We start from the raw sequence: 15,048 nt of genomic DNA, 5'->3' as shown, positions 1-15,048 counted from the left end.
AAAGTTTGTACCCTTAAGCAACATCAGTTTAACCCTCCTTTCCAATCCTCCATCCCCTATCCCCTGGTAACAACCATTTTGCTTTCTTGCTTTCTTTCTTTCTTTTCTTTCTTTTTTTTTTTAGCATGGTTGATCTTTGAAGATTCCATGTATAAGTGATACATTTAATACACCTCTTTGTCTGGCTTACCCCCTTTAGCATAATGTACTCAAGGCCCATTTATGTTTTTGCAAATGATAGGATATCCTCCTTCCTCATGGCTGAATAATATTTTGTTGTGTATATACACCACATCTCTTTTATCCAGTCATTTGGTGATAGGCATTTGGTTGTTTTCATATCGACTACTGTGTATGGTGCTGCAGTACTATGCATGGGGATGCATATATCTCATCGAGTTCCTGTTTTCACTTCCTTTGAGTATATTCCCAGAAGTGGAGTTGATGGAATGTATGGTAGGTGTATTTTCAAGTTTTTGAGTGACCTCTATATTGTTTTCCATAGTGATTGAACTAATTTACATTCCCATATTCTCACCAGTACCTGTTGTCTCTTGTCTTCAAGAAGCTGGCCATTCCAGCAGGTGTGAGGTGATATCTCAGTGCAGTTTTTATTTGCATTTCCCTGATGATGAGTGATGTTGAGCATCTGCTCATGTGCTTGTTGACCATTTTGATGTCTTCTTTGGGAGAATGTTTATTTAGTTCTCCTGACCATTTTAAAAATGGGCCTGTTTTTTCATTATGAAGTTGTGTCAGTTTTTATGTATTTTGGGTATTAACCCCTTATCTGATAAAGATTTGAAAATTTTTTTTCCCATTTTGTAGGCTGCTTTTTCATTTTGTTAGTTTCTTTTGCTGTGCAGAAGCTTTTGAGTTTGATGTAGCCCTGTTTATTGGTTTTTGCTTTTGTTGTTTGTACTTTTGACATCATACCCAAAAGAACATTGCTAAGTATCAATGATCTTCTTTCCTATATTCCAGGAGTTTTTTGGTATCAGGTGTTATATTTAAATCTTTGACCCATTTGGAGTTAATTTTGTGAGTTGTGTGAATTAGGGGGTCCAATTTTATTGCTGTGTGTATGTTCCTCTGGTTTTCCCAGCACCATTTGAAGAGAGTATCTTTTACCCATTAGGTGGTCTTGGCTCTCTTGTCCAATATTAGTTGACTGTATATACCAGGATTTAATTCTGGGCTCTGTATTCTGTTCCACTGGTCTATGTGTCTGTTTTTGTGCCAGTATCATACTGTTTTTATAACTATGACTTGCTGATGATTTGATCTTATATATAAAAAACTTTAAAGAGCCAATCAAAAAACTGTTGGGTTAATTAAAGATTTCAGTAAAGTGGCAGGTTAAAAAAAATCCATTAACAGAAATAATGAAATACTGGAAAAAGAAGTAAAGAAAACTATCCCATTTACAAAAATCATAAAATACTTAGGAATAAATTTTATCAAAGAAGTGAAAGATCTGTACAATGAAAACTGTGAGACTTGGCTCAAAGAAATCGAAGACACAAGCAAATGGAAAGACTTCCTGTGTTCATGGATTGAAGATTTCATGTTGTTAAAATGGCCATACCATGCAAAAGCCATCGATAGATTCAATGCATTCCCCACCAAAATACCAAAGACATTCTTCATAGAAATAGAAGAAACAATCCTAAAATTTGTATGGAAACACAAAAGACCATATTAACCAAAGCAGTCCTGAGAAAAAAGAGCAAAACCAGGGGTATCATACTTCCTGATTTCAAACTATCCTATCATTGTTATGAATTCATTTTTATTCTTTTTTTTCTTCTTTAAAATGTAATTAATTAACATATAGTATATTATTACTTTTAGATACAGAGTTCAATGATTCATCAGTCTTATATAATACTCAGTGCTCATTACTTCCCATGCCCTCCTTAATGTCCATCACCCAGTTACCCTATTCCCCCTCAACAGCCCTCAGTTTTTTTCCTAAGAGTAAGAGTACAGTTTGTCTCTGTCTCTGACTTTGTTGTTTTATTTTTCCCTCCCTTCCCCTATGATCCTGTTTTGTTTCTGAAATTCCACATGTGAGTTAGGTCATATGACAATTGTCTTTCTCTGATTCACTTATTTTGCTTAGCATAATACTCTCTATTATTCCATCCACATCATTACAAATGGCAAGATTATATTTTTTGATGGCTAAGTAGTATTCCATTGTGTGTGTGTGTGTGTATGTCAATGACATCTTTACCCATTCATCTGTTGATAGATATCTAGGCTCTATCAGTAGTTTGGTTATTGTGGACATTGCTGCTGTAAACATTGGGGTGTAGGTGCCTCTTCAGATCACTACATTTGTCTCTTTGGGGAAGATACCTAGTAGTAGTTTAATTGTTGGGTTGTAGGATGGCTCTATTTTCAACATTTTGAGGGACCTCCATACTGTTTTCCAGAGTGGCCGCATCTGCTTACATTCCCACCAATGGTGTAAGAGGGTTCCCCTTTCTCCACATCCTTGCCAACATCTATTGTTTCCTGACTTATTAATTTTAGCCATTCTGACTGGTGTGAGGTGGTATCTTGTGGTTTAGATTTGCATTTCCCTAGTGCTGAGTGATATTGAGCATTTTTTCATGTACCTGCTGCCCATTTGGATGTCTTCTTTGGAGAAATGTCTGTTCATGTCTTCTGCCCATTTCTTGACTGGATTATTTGTTCTTTGGGTATTGAGTTTGGTAAGTTCTTGATAGATTTTGGATACTAGCCCTTTATCTGATAAGATATTTGCAAATATCTTCTCCCATCTGCCAGTTGTATTTTGGTTGACTGTTTCCTTTGCTGTGCAGCAGTTTTTATTTTGATGAAGTCCCAACAGTTCATCTTTGCCTCTGTTTCCCTTATCTTTGGAGATGTGTCTAGCCAGAAGTTGCTGCAGCTGAGGTCGAAGTGGTTGCTGCCTGTGTCCTCCTCTAGGATTTTGATGGATTATTGTCTCACATTTAGGTCTTTCACCCATTTTGAGTTTATATTTCTGTATCATGTAAGGAAATGGTCCAGTTTCATTCTTCTGCATGTGGCTGTCCAATTTTCCCAACACCATTTGTTGAAGAGACTGTCCTTTTTCTATTGGAACTTCTTTCCTGTTTTGTCAAAAATTAATGGGCCATAGAGTTGAGAGTTCATTTCTGGGTTCTCTATTTTGTTCCATTGATCTGTATGTCTGTTTTTGTGCCAGTATCATACTGTCTTGATGGTTATAGCTTTGTAATAGAGCTTGAAGTCCGGAATTGTGATGCCTCCAGCTTTGGTTTTCTTTTTCAACATTCCTCTGGCTATTCAGGGTCTTTTCTGGTTCCATACAAATTTTAGGATATTTGTTCTATTTCTTTGAAAAAAGCTGATGGTATTTTGATAGGGATTGTATTAAGTGTGTAGATTGCTCTACATAGCATAGACATTTTCACAGTATTTATTCTTCCAATCATGAGCAGGGAGGTTTTCCATTTCTTTGTGTCTTCTTCAATTTCTTTCATGAGTGTTCTATAGTTTTCTGAGTACAGATCCTTTGCCTCTTTGGTTAGGTTTATTCCTAGGTATCATGTGGTTTTGGTGCAATTGTAAATGGGATTGACTCCTTAATTAATTTCTCTTTCTTCTGTCTCATTGTTGGTGTTTAGAAATGCAATCGATTCTGTGCATTGATTTTATATCTTGCCACTTTGCTGAATTCCTATATGAGTTCTAGCAATTTTGGGATGGAGGCTTTTGGGTTTTCCACATATAGTATTATGTCATCTGGGAAGAGTGAGAGTTTGACTTCTTTGCTGATTCGGATGCTTTTTATTTCTTTTTGTTGTCTGATTGCCAAGGCTAGGACTTCTAGTACTATGTTGAAGAGCAGTGGTGAGAGTGGACATCCCTGCCATGTTCCTGACCTTGGGGGAAAAGCTATCAGTTTTTCCCCATTGAGAATGACATTCACTGTGGGCTTTTTGTAGATGGCTTTTACAATATTGAGGTATGTTCCTTCTATCCCTACACTGTGAAGAGTGTAAATCAAGAAAGATGCTGTACTTTGTCAAATGTTTTTTTCTGCATCTATTGAGAGGAACATATGGTTCTTGCCCTTTCTTCTGTTAATGTATTGTATCACATTGATTGATTTGTGGATGTTGGACCACCCTTGCAGGAATAAATCCCACTTGGTCATGGTGAATGGAGAGTACTTTTAATGTACTCTCAGATCCTATTGGCTGGTAACTCGTTGAGAATTTTTGCATCCATGTTCATCAGGGATATTGGTCTGTAATTTTCCTTTTTGATAGGGGTCTTTGTCTTATTTTGTGATGAAGGTAATGCTGGCTTCATAGAAAGAGTTTGGAAGTTTTCCTTCCATTTATGTTTTTTAAAAACAGCTTCAGAAGAATAGGGCTCATTTAGTGATCACAAATTCTTTTAGTTTCTGTTTGTCCTGGAATCTTTTTATCTCCCCTTCTGTTTTGAATGACATATTGCTGGATACAATATTCTTGGCTTCATATTTTTCTCATTAAGCACTCTGAATATACCATGCCAGTCTTTTCTGGCCTACCAGGTCTCTGTAGATAGGTGTCCTGCCAGCCTGATATTTCTATACTTGTAGGTTATGGACCTCTTGTCCCAAACTTCTCACAGGATTTTCTATTGGTCTCTGAGATTTGCAAGTTTCACTATTATATATTGGGGTGTTGACCTATTTTTATTGATCTTAAGGGTAGTTCTCTGTGCCTCCTAGACTTGAATGCCCATTTTCTTATCCAGATTTGGGAAGTTCTGCACTATAATTTGCTCTAATATACCTTCTGCCCCTCTCTTTTTCTCTCTCTTTCTTCTTCTGGGATCCCAATTATTCTAATACTGTTTTGCTTAATGGTATCACTTATCTCTGGAATTCCCCCCTTGTGATCCAGTAGTTGTTTATATCTCTTTTTCTCAGCCTCTTCATTCTCCATGATTTGGTCTTCTATATCACTAATTCTCTCCTGTGCCTCATTTATCCTAGCATTTAGAACCATTTTTGATTACACCTCATTAATAGCCTTTTTGATTTCCAATTGATTAGATTGTAGTTCTTTTATTTTTCCAGAAAAGGCTTCCCTAGGGTCTCCTATGCTTTCTCAAGCCCAGCTAGTATCTATATAATTGTTATTCTGAACTCTAGTTCCGACATCTTACTTGCATCTGTACTGATTAGTTCCCTGGCAGTCAGTACTGCCTCTTCTTCTCTTTTTTGAAGCTGAGTTTTTCCATCTTGTCATTCTGTCCAGAGAAGGATAGGTGAATGAGAGAACAGAGTACAAAAATGGCAACAATGACCCTAGAGACATCAGATGAGCCCTAAAACCAAAAAAAAAAAAAAAAAAGAGAGAGAGAGAGAGAGAGTATATAATCAGACAGGTGAACAGAACAGAGTAATACACTGGATCCTGTGTGTATTTTGGTTTGGTTTGTATTTTGGTGTATTTTGGTTTGGTTTGTTTGTTAGAAGAAACTACAGCACAAAATTGTAAAGAAAGAAAAAATATATATATAATTAAGTACAATGAAAGGATAGCATGTAACTGTAAAAATGAAAACTAAAAGACAAAAAAAAAAAAAAGAAGAAGAAGGAATATAAACATACAGAGCCATACACTACATCCTGGGTGCATTTTGGTCTGTTTGTTAGAAGAAACTACAGCCCAAATTGGTAAAGAAACAGCAACTTATATATATTAAAAAATACTTAAATACATTGAAATGATAGAATAATTGTAAAGATGAAAATTAAAAAAGATTTAATCAAAAATAAAAAAGAAGGGGCTCCTGCATGGCTCAGTGGGTTAAAGCCTCTGCCTTGGCTCAGGTCATGATCCCAGGGTCATGGGATTGAGCCCCGCATTGGGCTCTCTGCTCAGCAGGGAGCCTGCTTCCTCCTCTCTTTCTGCCTGCCCCTCTGCCTGCTTGTGATCTCTGTCAAATAAATAAATAAATAAATAATCTTTAAAAAAAAAGGGGGGGGGGAAAGAGAGAGAATGTAATCAGACAAGTGAAGAAAACAGAGCCATACACTCAATTCTTGGTGTATTTAGGTCTGTTAGAAGAAACTGTATCCCAAAATTGTAAAGAATTACAAAATTATAAAGAAATGTATATATATGCAAAAATCAAATTGAATACAATAAAAGGATATAATGTAACTTTAAAAATGAAAATTTAAAAAGTCTTAAAAAAAGTTGATAAAATAAGAAGTTGGTTGAAAAAGGAAAGAGAAAACAAATTAAGATGGGAAGACTAATGAATCATGGGGGGAAAAAAAGTGAATTCTATATACTATTTTCCCCCAGCACAGGAGTTTTGCAGTTATGTCTGATTGGTAAACTTGGTCTTAGCCATAAATTCTTGCTGATCTTCTGGTGGAGAGGCCTGATGTGTTGATTCTCAAGTGTCTTTGTGCCGGGCAGAATTACATCACCCTTGCCAGGGGGCCAGACTAAGTAGCTCAGGATTGCTCTACGTGGCTTTTGTTCACTGAAGGCTTTTCCTACAGCTTTAGAGGTTGAGAATGAAAATGGCGGCCTCCCAGTCTTCAGCCCCAGAGCTGAAATCAGCTCATGCCCCACACTCCTTAGTGTGTCTTCAGGGAAAAGCAGTTAGTCAATCATGCCTGTCTCCCTAGTCCCTGTCTGCACTCTATGCTTACCGGGCCTGTGACCGAGCATTTCTATCTCAGGCACATGACCCCTTTTCGAGTCTCCAAACCCTGCATACTCCTGTTGGACCACTCCCAGGGGGAGGAAGAGGGCTCTCCCTGGTTCTGCCACTCGCTGGACCTCTGCTCAAACCAACTGTGCTGTGGTTCCTGGTTTACGGTTTATGGCAACCCTGAGCTGAGAGCCCTCTCCTGGGCTTGCTCATTGCAGTTGGCTTCCCTGCTTCAATACCTGCCACGCTCAGGCACCCCCAGTCTTCCTGTGACCCCGAGGGTCCTGAGACCACACTGTCCCATCTAGGATTCTGCTCCTCTTCACCACCTGAGCACCTTTTAGGCAGGGACGTCCCTCACCAGAGCAGACTTCTCAAAGTTCTGATTTTGTGCTGTGCTTCTCTATCACTTTCTGGTGCCAGCGGAGGAAGGCTCCCTTCACCTATGGTTTATTTCCCATGTATCTCCCAGATTCACTTTTCCACACACCTTCTATCTTGCAGAAAGTGGCTGCTTTCCTATTTGTAGAGTTGCAGCATTCTCTTAGGTCTCCAGTGGAGTTCACTAAGGTGTTCAGAATGATTTAATAGCTATCTTGCTGCATTCCTGGGACCAGATGAAACTAAAGTCTCCTATTCCTCTGCCATCTTGGACTCCTTTTCCAATTCACTTTTATTCTAAATATGTAGGAAGGCATAGCTGTTCACTTTCCTAACTAAGGGACTCAATGATCACAAATGCTAGTGTTTTAAGAGATTCTCTCACTGAGGACTTTTTCCTGAAGGATATGTGACACCCTAGGCTTTGATCCGTGGGTATGCAAATTGAAAATATCATTTTCATTATTCCTGAAAGCACATTAATAATATATGTTGTCATATTGTCTGCAGCAGTTCATTTGGGTTTTATAGTTGGTAAATTGCTATTATAATGCATATTATGGAGTATATACATTTTATTTTAGGAAATTTTGTTATGTTTAATTCTTTATTTCTGTTTTTCCTCCCCAGAGATGCAATACAAATTAACATTATTTTCATTTTCTATTAATTAATATATTTTCAAAAGTTATATTGATAAGAACATAAGAAAAATCCACAGTTGTTGGATAGCATTGTAGGTTGTAGAGGATGTTTGGTGTTAGATGAACATAGCTATTATAAGAGGCATCTGCTGGGAAACAAATGGCTTATCTATAGAGCCCTGTGTTTCATGTTTGTTTATTAAAGAAATGGCTAGTAAATGGCAGGTTAAGTAAAAAACAATTTTGGGGTTCAAATAGTTTTTTTATCTGAAAAAATGTATAGCATTATTTGCAAGGTTTTGAATGTGTAAGCTTTAAACAATTAGTGGGAATGCTATGAGATGAATGATACTTGTGGAACAGGAAGCTTGATTTTAGTATCACAACATGTTTTTAACGTTAGGCAAAATGTGCTGGCCACGTGGTTGGGTAGCTCTTCAATTTAAATTCTTTGGAGCCATCATGCATGTATGCCTACTGAAGCACCTGGCCAGAGTGCCAGATCACATTCTCTTATTAACTTTGCTTTTGTTAAAGTATTTGTGTTCTTATATCTTTTATCTGAAAAAGATGGAATTACTGGAATAACTCCCCTAGTAAAAGTAAAGATTTTTGCCTATCAGTTAAATATGGTTAATCTTCGTGTAATATTTATTGTAAACACTTTAGGTTTATTGGACATCTTAATAAAATCATGTGAGTTAAGAATGGAGACTAAAAATCAAAGAAATTTAGGTTCATCGTAATATATTGCTTTTTATTTCTATTGTATGACAGTATTAAGACTACATTTGGCAAGAAATCTGGATTAGTGTTATTAGATGTTGAAACTTTTTTTTCTTTTTGATTGAATTCCAAAAATATTCCAAGCTCAGCTTGTTTATGTTATTGGAGGTGATAGGTGCATGTAGCTGCCTACAGTGATTCACAGGCAGTTAGTTTGACACAATTCTGTGCCCACCACATGCTAATGGACTCAGTTGGTATGATGGGGCGCCTCTAATGAAATAGCAGAAAGTCCTCTGCTTCTGAAATAATTGCTTTAGAGATTTTTTTTTTCTTAAATAAGGCTATCAATGAATTTCCACAATGCTCAGTAGATTTTTCAATGCTTTTTTTTTTTTAAAGATTTTATTTATTTATTTGATAGGCAGAGATCACAAGGAGGCAGAGAGGCAGGCAGAGAGAGAGGAGGAAGCAGGCTCCCCGCTGAGCAGAGAGCCCGATGTGGGGCTTGATCCTAGGACCCTGAGACCATGACCCGAGCCAAAGGCAGAGGCTTTAACCCACTGAGCCAGCCAGGCGCCCCTTTCAATGCTTTTATTAATAACTTGTACGCCTTCTCTTACTCAAGTCCCACAACAGCTATATGAGATAGGTCATTTAAGCGTCATTTCTTTTTTTTACAAATGAGGAAACCAAGGTTCAGAGACCTCATATTTGTGTAGTGAGAAAGTTCTAGAGTTGGGATTAGAAGAGAGGTAACAGATGTAAAACGTCCCACCCCTTGCCTGGCATTTAGAAATTGCAAAGTGAATGTTACGTGCTTTTTTAATACACTAATGATCTTACGGTCAATTGTGATTACATTACAACACTGTTTCTTTTAGAAATAGACGCTGTTTTTGTATACCAAATAATACCTGAAAATGGGTCTAGTGACAGCTCAGTTCCATATTTCTTGAACTTGCATTTCCAGGTGATTCTTGATTAGTTAATGGTTAACCATGATATGTATGAAAAACCAGTGACCCACTGTCAGCCACTCACAAATGCTAGTTTCCTTATTTCTTATTTCTCTCAGACTTCTTTTTTAGCCAGAGACGAAATTTTTAGTATATTCCATTGCAAAATTGCTACTATAGGTAAGAATATCAAGACAACTTCTACATAATGTAGTTAATATTAATAAAAATATACTCTTCATGTTATATACCAGGCATATAAGGCACTGTATTCCATGCTGTGGTATTTATAAGATTTTTATTTATTTATTTGACAGAGCTATATATAGAGAGAGCACAATGAGGCAGAGAGGCAGGCAAAGGGAGAGGGAGAATCAGACTCTCTGCTGAGCAGGGAACCTGATGTGGGCTCAATCCCAGGACCCTGGGATCATGACCCGAGTCCAAGGCAGCCGCTGAACCCACTGAGCCACCCAGGCGCCCCTCTGTGCTGTGGTATTAACAAAACGCTATAATGCTTAGTTCTTTCCTCAAAAACTGTCAACTTTAGTTGGGGGGGCATCACATAAACACACAAGAAATAATATAAGATTTATCACGACAACTCTGTGTAATTAATTCCCAAGAAAGTGCTATGAGCTTAGAAGAGTAGGTGTCAATGTTTGAAGTTTTTATGAAGGGAGACTGGAGCGAACTGGGGTGCTCTCACCAGGATCTGAAAACCCACAAGGAAGGGGGACCGGAGGCGGGTCAGAATTGAGACGTAGTGCTGACTTATCAACAATCCTACGTAGTATCTTTTAACAATCAGCAAGTCAAGCAACTTGCCTTTACCCTCTGTGTAATGATAAGGAGAACTCTGTCCTTTTTTTTTTTTTTTTCTCCCAATTTATTTATTTTCAGAAAAACAGTATTCTTTTCAGAAAAACAGTATTCGAACTCTGTCCTTTTAAAGGTTTGGCTTATCCAATGGGCAGTTTATAATTTTTCCTGCTTTAGAAACAAAAGTAGACGGAGGCACAGACCATTTTGGCACATGGTATTTTCGTCGTGTTAGACTTGAAAATCAAAATCGTATTTTTAAGTAAATAATCATTATAGCATTTGACTATACTTATATGAAGGTCAGGTAGTAGAATTTCTAGGTCATATGGTAACTCCACATTTAACTTTTTAAGGAGCTGCCAAACCGTTTTCAAAAGCTGCTGCCTCATTCTAACATCTCCACCAGCAAGGTTTGAGGCTTCCATTCTCTTCACAAAATGTGCTTTATTTTTAACAGAAAAGCATTGGCATCATAAGATAGGCAGGTGAATTTATTATGTTTTAAAATTTTACTGTTGCATAAAAAGACAAGGTATGAAGCTTGTAAAAATAAGACATTTTTAAATGAAGTCCTTTGATGTCTATGTATCATTGAATGTCCGGTTTACATTTTGTCTTTTGCCAACATAAAGAATAAGAACTCAGGAAGCAAAAGTGATAAAAAAGAATTTTACTCCCTAGGGAAGTGTCGAATTCCTGGCCCCAAATCTCAGAGTTCATGGAGCACTGTAAGGTGTCCCTTGGAGCCCCTGTATTTCAGGATGTAAGTGCGTGATTCATTAGGCAAAGAAGGTATCCCCCCCCCCAATTTGGGGGCACTTTGAATTTATCAGACAGTAAAGGAAAGCTAGTGAAATTATATAGTATTTTTGATATGCCAAAGAAATCTGTATAAAAGATATCTGTACTATATATTCATTTTAAAAAAATTCTTCAAGATAAGAGTGTTGTTTTGGAGGAGTTTGCAAATGTTATTTCTGAAATTAAACACACTAAGGAGCAGGTTATTTCAGTGTTAGGAATGCTTTTGTCCCCTTTGAAGGTGGTGTTCCTTATATTTGCTTTAAAAATATTGGCCTTCAATCCCTTTTTTTTAAGGGGAAAATTGCTCTTATTGCTGTTTCCAGTATTACCATCAAACAAGCTTTGTTCTTCAAGAATAATTGATAGTAAATAATGCAGTACTTCTTAAGGTCCCTGTGGAATATCAGAATTAATCTTAAAACAGAATTCTGACATGTTGATAAGTTTCAAATTATATTTGGAAATTATATCTTTTTTCAATTATATATTTCTTCTCCTTACATTTGTAAAGCTTTTTATTCATTGGGTATATATTCAGTGCCTATTATGAGCAAAAAAACTGTTCTAAGCACCAAAGAACATCTTATAAAGGATTTTTAAATTTTTTCAATATTTACTAAATACCTATAGGGTACAGAGCCCGGCGACAGGCACTACAGTAAATGCTTCCTGGCTTCTAGGACCTAGCCCTCTATTGTATTGGAGGAGAGTAGATATACACACATGAAATAAGTAAGTAGCAGTATAGGAATTAAACACCTGAGTGATACAATTGAGTTCAGAGAAGGTCAGGTCAGTGTGAGTGAGGATTATAGTGAAAGGCATCATGGAATAGCTAGACCCTAAAATGGGCTCTGAAGACTGTTAGGATTTGAATAGTGTTAGGGGAGTTGGAAGACCCAGGGGTGCTAGAGAACATGGTGCAATTGTGAGAAGTGGCGAGTCTCATGTCTGAATAGTGAAGGAGCAGACTGTCCTCTCCTTTTTCATCAGGTTGAGGATCCTGGGAGAAGGTGGAAACCTTTGCAGCAGACCGCATGTGGGGGTATTGTGACTTGAGGAGAGTACTAAAGACGAAGAGTTAAACAATAGGATTGGACTGATCTGCTGTGACAGTAGCATTGAAGTGGCCATGAGTGGCTGTGGGTGAAGAGCTGGGACTAGCGTGGGTCGCTGTGGAGAAGGATCTGGTTCAGGATTTTTCAGGTAGACCCAACTGGACTTGCAGGGATGGCTTTGATTTGGAAATGTAGAGGATGGGGGGAAAGGAGGGACTAACCTGCTCCTTAGTGTGTTTAATTTCAGAAATAACATTTGCAAACTCTTCTAAAACAACACTCTTATCTTGAAAAATTTTAAAAAATGAATATATAGTACAGATATCTGACTAAAAAGTTTTTTATTTGGAATGGCTGGGTGGATATTAGTAGGACTAACATGAAGAGGACTATTATGGATATGTTTAGGACGCAAATCAGCAGTACTGGACAGGATACTTTAGCCTGAGAGGGCTATGGGGTCGTTAAATGGAGATGCCCACGGGCAGTGAGATCTGTGATTCTGGATCTCAGTGGAGACAGTCGAGATGCAGAAACATAATTGTTAAGAAATGAACAAAACTCTCATTAAATATTAATGTTATTGAGGTTGTTGTGTTGTTAACTTAATATGCATCAATAAGAGCTTTAGAAATTTAAATATTTAACTTCATTGTTTTTTAATCTTTAATTCACCCTGCTAATTAATTCTAGTTATCTAGACATTCTAGTTGAATATTGGTCTGGTTAATTTTTTTTTTTTTTGAAGATTTATTTCAGTGAGAGTATTTCAGAGAGATTTACTTATTTATTTCAGTGAGAGTACAAGGGGCAGGGGCAGAAGTAGAGAGAGAAAGAAACTCAACCAGACCCCCTGCTGAGCACAGAGCCCATGGGGCTTGATTTGAAGACCCTGAGATCATGACCTGAGCTGAAACCAAGAGTCAGACGCTTACCTGAGTGAGCCACCCAGGCGCTCCTTGGTAGTTGATTTTGAAAAAAATAACAATAACCGTTGATAACTGGTATCTTGGTTATAATTACTTAAACCAAGAATGATGGAGGACAACAGCATTATTAGACAATTAAATAGTATTTAGAGATTATTTATTTTTAGTTTTAAAATTATGTTTTGAAAGGATGTATACACCCTTATGTTTATTTCATTTTTTATTAGTTTCAGAGGTAGAACTGTTTATTTTTATTTATAAACAGACTTCATATGTATGCTTAGTCCTATTTTTACTGTTTTAGCAATCTGTGAATAGCATCCCTTTCTTACAATAGAAATCATAGGCGTCTCATGAAATCATCCATAGTAGTAGTAATTACTAGTAATCAGCACTTTTAAATGTATAATCATTACAAATGATCAAAACTTGGGGGCCACAGAATGACACAAGGATCTTCAAATATTGCTTCTTTTGCATTGTGACCTGCTTCTCCCAGACAGCTGAAAATGACAACTGGCCATGTTAGTCCAGAATCCCAATTCTGTTTTTAAAACATTCCAGCTTATTCCTAGTTTGCTCTTCTTCGAGAGAAATGGGGTGTTTTGGGAAGTTTATTTCATATCTTTATCCATGTCTCGCCACGTTTTGATTACTCTGTCATCCTCCTCCCAGGACTGCCAGCTCCTGGCTGCTGTGCTACAACGCTCTCAGCTTCAACCCGAGGCCCTGAAGTGGGCCCGCTGTGTACGGTAGAAGAGTTGGAGGTCTCTCATGTGCTAAAATTAGCTTAATCTTTTCCAGAAGGGGCTTGTTTACTTTCCGCTCTCTTTCATTTTTTAAAAAATTTTTATTTTATTTATTTAAAAAATTTCAATTCCAGTAGGGTTAACATACTTTCAGCTCTCTTTCAACAACCCATTTGGTTTTGACCAATGACTTCACATATTATTTTGTAATATTTAAAACGTCATTAGCAAATATATCTCTTCATTTTTTTTTTTTTGTTCAAAAGAAGTATTTTTTGTTGAAAATACATGTCTTCCCAAGACTTTGAGAACTGTGAATGTGTAAGTTGGCAGCTGCCTGGAATCCAGCTAGGTTAATTTTTATGTCTACTATCTAGCTTTGGCGAGTCTGCCTCTTTTATCTTGGGTTTCCTAGAATTTTCCTGTTTGCCCCTTTAATTGAACTAATGGAATTGATTGTGGAGAAAAATACAGAACTAACTGCTGTAGTTTCTATTTCCTCCTCTCCTTCCATCCCCACTCCCTACATCTCCCTGGCTGCCCTTGGTAGTCTTTATTAGGATTTCTGATTCTCCCACCCATTAACTAAAGCAGAGTGAGTGACTTCCAGGATCTTATGGCTTCCGTAGCTTAATCATCTATTATCTGCCTACTTGTCAATTTTCCATCATACTCCTCTTTTCTTCAGCGTTCTGAATTGTTTGCACTTCCTTAGAATACATTATCCTGTTTTCTGGCTCTTCCTCTTCTGCTCACTGGTCTTCCTGCCTTCTTTAGCCATAGTTCATGTCAGTTTTCCCTTTTCTTAAAGGTTGCCACCCTTTCAAGGGTGTCTCACATCTGCTTCTAAGCGGTCCACTCGGCTAGTTCTCAAGAGTTTCTCACTTCTTTCGGCTGCTCCCAGTGGGACACCACTTCCTTTACATGTGTCATTGTGTGGAGCTCTGGAACACAGTCCCAGTGATGAAATCCTGCAACCTCAGCTTGGCCATCGGTGGAGATGTGGTGGGGGCAAGCCACAGTTCCTTTATTTCCTGGTTCTTTTATTTTTCACACTAGCCCTGTAGATATGGCTGGGTCAGACTTCAGAGAAGAGTTGGATTAAGTAAAGGGAATTATAATATAAAAACATTTAAAACTAAAATACAGTTTTTCCCCTGCTCAAGGGAAAGCGTCCAAGAAGTTGAATCCTTCAGAGAGTGGCTCCTTGTGGACTTCCTTTACTCCTTCATACTCAGGACTATATGTCCAAGGGCCTTCTA

At 37.5% G+C, this 15,048-nt stretch overlaps 1 protein-coding gene across 4 annotated transcripts in view; it reads left to right on the top strand.

Annotated features, from left to right (window-relative positions):
- The window catches only part of CCDC171 (coiled-coil domain containing 171), a 292,691-nt gene that overhangs the window by 122,648 nt on the left and 154,995 nt on the right, over nt 1-15,048 (top strand). The gene's annotated exons all lie outside the window — the stretch shown is intronic.

Source organism: Neovison vison, chromosome 9 (genome assembly GCF_020171115.1).
Source record: "Neovison vison isolate M4711 chromosome 9, ASM_NN_V1, whole genome shotgun sequence".
In the NCBI taxonomy this organism is placed as follows: domain Eukaryota; kingdom Metazoa; phylum Chordata; class Mammalia; order Carnivora; family Mustelidae; genus Neogale; species Neogale vison.
Note: the sequence above shows the minus strand (reverse complement) of the source record. Positions and strands in the feature narration are given on the sequence as shown.